At 55.3% G+C, this 5882-nt stretch overlaps 1 protein-coding gene across 3 annotated transcripts in view; it reads left to right on the forward strand.

Annotated features, from left to right (window-relative positions):
- The first annotated feature begins 510 nt into the window (after positions 1–510).
- Positions 511–5882, forward strand: part of TRAF3 (TNF receptor associated factor 3) — a 118399-nt gene continuing 113027 nt past the window's right edge. For all 3 annotated transcript variants that reach the window (XM_029239372.1, XM_029239373.1, XM_029239370.1), the window contains exon 1: positions 511–664. The gene's annotated coding sequence lies outside the window, so the exon portion shown is untranslated. The remainder of the gene's footprint in view (positions 665–5882) is intronic.

Here is a 5882-nt window from a genome sequence, read left to right on the forward strand (position 1 = left end):
AAACTGCAGTTTGGAAAACACCACATCCCAGGTAAAGGGGCTGGCACAATTCTGACAGCTTGTCGTATCCACAATGTAGGTCTGAGGACCAATCCCTCAGAAAATACTTTTCAGGGAATTGATAAGCAAGTTTGTCGTCAATTTAACATCCCTGACAGTGTGATGAGAAAGCATTAGGTAACGTCCCTGAAAAACAGTGGGGCAGATGTGACGGTTACTCATGGCAGTTGATCACGGACACCTGAAATTAAAACAATCCCTCCCTCCCCGGAGATCTGGGTGAATCCTTTTTATGTAATAGAGGCAACAGCGTCAGAAACACAGCCCTGTGCCTGCCTTCTGACACCTCTCAGGGACACACTGGCTGCATGGTCCCCACTGGCCTCAGCCGCCTTCTCAAAGCCCCCTTGGGGTAGGGCAGGCAGTCATATTTCCGTTCTGCAAAAGGGGAAACCCGGGGCCAGGGAGGTAAAGTGCCTTCCTAAGATCATACAGCTAGTTAGTCATGAGCTGAGTTCTGCTTTTTTGATTCCTGCTCTAGAATTCTCCTGCTCGAGTGAATTCCTCCTGTTCACCTTTCCAAGGGAACTCATCACTGGGATATTTTGGGGATCTTGTCCCTGGCATCGTGTCAGGCCAGGGGCCCATTTGGAGGTGCACTGTGGTGAGTCCTGGGAACGAATCTTTGATCTGGAATCCCCTCAACTGTCTATGACCCAAAGGAAGAGAGAGTAAATCATGTAAGTAGCTGGGGGGAAGAGCATTCTGGGCTGAGGGAACAGCGTGGGCAAAGGCCCTGAGGGTGAGTCAGCCTGGGTCCACGGAGGCTCCCTGGAGACCAGTGTGGGTGGAACAGGTGAGCAAGGGGCAGCCATGGGGTCTGAGGTGACAACCACGGCCCCTCGGTTCCTCCTGGGGCCTCGGCCACTGAGAGCAGCTCCGCAAAGGCCGCTCTGTGGGGACAACAGTGCTGTGGCCAGAGCCCTGGCCTACGGGACAGCGGTGCTTGGCCTACGGGCAGTGTGCTCTGGGCTCTCGCCCCCATCCGATAGCAAACGCAGCACTCTGATGGCCACCAGACAAAGGGTGATACCCACTCCCTTTCTCTGGCTTTGAAGGTGGGAGGTACCTAATGGTTTCCTGGCGTTTGGTCTTATTCCTTTGGAAGAGTCCCGGATGTGGGTCACTGGGCCCGAGGGCTCACACCACACGCCCACCCCGGCGCCCAGGAGGTTTGTGTTTCTGGTTGCTGGCTCACACCTGTGTGTGTGTGCGCATTTGCCAGAGCCGGGCGTCCCTGGCTGTGATCGCGTCCACCACGCGGCAAAGCCCCGCCCCGCCCTTTGGATTTGTCCAGTGCCCAGCACATGTTTATTGGCTGAAGGACAATGAAGTATGATCAAACGCAGGGTTAGTTGGGGTAGAACGCAAGCTATCAATCAACTTTACAAGGGCCCCTACCTCGGAGCAAAATCAAAGTCCTGGTGATGACCCACAAGGCCCTGCGTCTCCACCCCTCCCCAAAGCCCCACGTCACCTCCATCCTCTGTGACTCTCCCCTGCTCACTGGCTCTAGCCACAACGGCCTCCCCAATGCTCACTGACCTCAGGGTGTCTACCCATGCTGTTCTCGCTGCCCGGATGCTTTGCCCACAGATGTCCGCATGGCACCCTCCTCTCCTCCTTCGGGCCTACGCTCAGATGGCACCTGATCCGCCAGCCCTCGGCCACTTGCTCCAGGCCTCCCTCCTTCCCCTCCTCTTCTCTAGCTTTGGTCGCAGCTCTTGTTATAGATTCGCTTGTGATTTGTTTATTTGGTCTACACCTGCTAGAAGGTAAACTCCCAAAGGACAAGCGGTTCGTTGGTTTCATGCTAGCAGAGAGCTGGGCAGGGGTCGTGCTCAGCAAGCAGGTCTTGACCAAATGAACTGAGGGACCCGGGGAAGGTGGAGTAAGCTGTTTTGATCCAGCATCATTTGACATTCCAGGCTTGTCCTCACCAGCCTGGAGAGTGGAGGAAGGGCACCACAGTTGCGCGTGTTCGTAGTGAGATGGCATATTGCAACTTGGACGATTCAGAACTCTTGTACTTTTCAAACAGCTTGTCTCATTAATCCAAGGCTTGATTTGGACCCGATAACCTTCTCCCTCATTTCTAATGTGTTGGGAGGAGCAGAGCTCACTTTGGATGCTGCCGGGGTGGGAGGAGCTGGGTCTCCCGAGGGCACTGCTCCACCAGCCACTGGCTTTTGTGTGCCGAGCAGGGTCTGCCAGCTAAGGCCGGAGCTGAGTTGTGGGGGGACAAAGAGGCTATGAGGAGCCCACCTGGGGGAGAGGGACGGTGACTGCAAAGGCAGGTGGAGCCTCTGAATGGGATTGTAAGGCAGGCGCTCAGCTTCTCACGGGGTTCATGAGTTTGCTGTGAGAGCTTGCTGCAAACCCTCTCCCCGTCTCCCATGAGGCCTGCAGTAGTGTCCCCCTTTCTTGGTGGAGTTGAATTTATTTTTCGGAAGCGAAGTGTGGGTGTGGGGTTCTAGTCAAGGCTGCCTGTGGGAAGCTGGCCTTTACCTGGGGCTCATGTACTCCTGAAGGACTGGGGGAAAATGCCAGAGGTGCTGCTGGTGGTGGTGGTGGTGGTGGTGGGGTGTGTGTGTGTGTGTGTGAGCGTGCACACAAATCCCAAACCACGTTTCCCTAAAATGAGGATACCTTCATCTTCCCAAGAGGCCCACAGAAATGAGAGAAAATTAAAACTTCCTGTGGCCAGTTACACAAATCTCCCACCTTGCCTTCCCTTCTCTCATCACCTGCACGAAACCCGTGGCTGTGTTTGCATACCCACCCTTAGGCCTCCGGGGCCTCTCCAGGCCCCATTTCCTCTGCATTTTTTTTTTGGCCATCCCTGTCCGGAGAAGGGGCACCTCTGCTGTTAGCCAGGGTCTACTTGAAGGACTGGGCTGGGCAGGGGAGGGGGGCTGGAGTCCTTGGCTTTGCAGCGCAGCACCGCAGTGCACACTCATGATGGAGCAGGAGGGAGAGGGGTGCTTTCCCACGACGACCACCCCCAAACGCTGGGCCACGTCCACCGTCGTCAGCAGCTGTTTTAGTTTATGATAGTGTTCTCAAACTTCAGGTCATGAACCAACAGTGAGTTAAGAGAGTCACAAGCAGCATTTAAAAACTAAACGGAATGGAATAGAAAATAACAGAGTACATCACATGTTTGAGATTAAGCATTGTTATATATGTGTGTGTATAAATGCACATGTGTTATACACAAGGGGTTTGTAACGTAAAGTGTATTCAAAAAGTTTGGAAGCCACCTGTCTGAACAATTAGTGGGAACTCTTTTTGATTTTGCCAGGTGCCGAGGCCCACCTGAGGTGGTATTTCATACGTTTCAGTGGGAGAAGTTGCTAGCACTTTTCAGCCCAAGACAGACCCACGGGAGCTGATGGTCTCAGAGTGGGGAGGTGTCACTTGCGTGTCTGATCATCACACTCGGGGAGAGATCTGATGAAACCCCTCTCGTAGGCCTGAAGACCCCTTACACTAAACAGTGGATACTTTCTCCTCCTCTCTGGAAGACAGACAGGAATGGCTTCTGAGCCATTGTACTTGAGTCACTCCAATATCTGTGTGCACTTCTCCCAGAAATGCAGCAAACAGAACACGTAATGCTACATAAATTCCTGCGAGAAATTTCTTTGTCCAGAAATGGTGTCAGCTTGTTGTTACACGTTGCCATAGGGAACAGAGAGCTCTGCCTTTGAAATGCAGCGAGGAGAGCTGTGATTGGCTCTCCTCGCTGCTCATCACGGCTGCCCAGCGGCCGAAACTGCGGAGGACAGAACGCCCGCCCCCAAAGCCGTTGCCCTGTTTGGGGCAAACTTCTTTGTGCTGCTCCCCCTCCAATTCCCCAAAGCAGGGGATCCAGAACTGCTCAGACGGTTGGAGGAAAGAAAGAAGGGGGAGGAAGGGGAAGAAGAGAAGGAGCAGGTCCTCACTCTCCAGCAGAGGGCTCAACCACGGCTTGTACCTGAATCTATTCATTCTGAATGCTGCTCGATACTGCTTTGGTAGAGGATAAAACGAGTTGTAGAAAACCGCTCTGACGGGTCTTTGAAACTTCTACCTTGTTGCTTATTTTAAAAGAACCAAGAATAGTGCAGCCTAGAGAATTTTTGGCAAACTCTGATTTTGGCAAAGTCTTAAAAAGATCCCAATATAGTGTGAGGCAGGAGGTGGGAGTGTGACCCGGCTGAGTGTCCCAGGACTGTGGCCTGAGCAGGCCTGGGGACCTGGGAGGAGATGGGCGGATACACAGAGGCCTGGGAGCCGGGGGTGTGGGAAGCAGTGTGGACCCTGCCCTTTGAGGGCAGGGTCTTTACGGCTTCTGACAGGCAAGAAAGGACATCCAAAGCTCTGGAGAGGAAGCCACGGAGAGGGAAGGAAGGAGGCGCTCATCTGGTGACCTAGGTTCGGGTCGGAGCCCAGGAGTCTGTGTGAGAGGGTTGGCTGGGGCTGGCCTGTCGCCCTGACATGGGTGCTGGGGGAACAACAGCCATCTTGGGTTCTCTGTCTGCACTCAGCTGTGCCCTTTCAGTGGCCAAAGCAGGGGCGCTGCTGTAGCCTGGCCGAGTCCCCACCTCTGTGGCTGGAGAACAAGTACCAGTCGGGCTGATGGGGCCAGAGCCGTGGACTGTCGAGGGTTCTGGAATGTTCCACAGAGGAAGTCTCCAGAGGAGATGCTGGACTTCCTGCCTCTATTCAACAAGTCATTGGAGAAATATAAGAAGGGAGCCTGGCTTAAGCTGGTCACACAGGTCTCAGCGCTGGTCTGGGGATCTTTATGAGCCTTCCTGAGCAGAGAAAAAGGAAACATCATTCCATCTCCTCAGTGTTAACTTGTAAACTCGTGCAGAGGTGGCCTTGCTCTTTGGGTGGCCTGGAGCCTCGCAGAGACAGACCGTCCGTTGCGCCCCATCTTGTCAGGCCCAGCCGGACTGGACACCGTCTTAGAGGACCATGGGGAATCCTTCATGATTTGGGGGGCAGAGGGCCGAGGCCCCTGGAGAAGTAAGTGCCCTGGCTCTGGAGGCTGCACACGCCCCTGAAGCCGTGGGGTCCAGGGAGGAGAGGGGTGCGCGGGGCAGCAGGATCTCTGTCCTGGGTCCCCAGGCCAGCTTATGGCAAACTGGCCACACTCTTCGCACTTGACCAAGACACAACTTCCTGGGTGTGGGAGGACCCCAGGGAGCAAGGAAATGCCAACCAAACCAACGCTAAGACAGCTCCCCGCTTAGTGAAGGAGATCAGGGCCCAGATGTCGCGAGTCTCCTTCAGCTCCACCACCTGCTCGTGCGGACGAGACGGAACGAGTGTAGGAGCGAATGTGTATGTATGTGTGAGAGTGTGCCGTGTGCATGGGTGAGAGGGAGCATGGGTGTGTGAATGCGTGTACAAGTGTGAGAGCACGTGATCGTGTCTGTGACCAAGTGTGTCTCCGAGAGCCTGTGAACATGTGTCTGTGAGAGTATGCATGTCTTGTGAGCATGTGTGTCTGAGTGTGAGGGACAGTGTGTAAGAACGCATGTTGGCTGAGTGTGTCTGAGCCTGTATCTGTGAGTAGTTGTGTGAGACTGTGTGTTGAATGTGTGTCCGTGTGCGTGTGACCGAGAGTGGCTGCCCTGCTGAACCGGGTGACGCCATCGCTCCCGACTGCGAGGGGACCTGCACCTTTCGGGCCCCCACGAGGCTCGCGTGGCTTTTCGACCCGGAAAGGGGTGGAGGCCCGGGGTGAGGGCCGCGCGGAGCCTGGCGGCGGCGGGGGGGCGGCGGCGGGAGGGCGCGCGGCGGCCGGCCGGCGCTGGGGGCGCCCG

The sequence above is a fragment of the Monodon monoceros genome, unplaced genomic scaffold (assembly GCF_005190385.1).
Source record: "Monodon monoceros isolate NGI ecotype Baffin Bay Population unplaced genomic scaffold, NGI_Narwhal_1 Super_Scaffold_21, whole genome shotgun sequence".
Classification (NCBI taxonomy): Eukaryota; Metazoa; Chordata; class Mammalia; order Artiodactyla; family Monodontidae; genus Monodon; species Monodon monoceros.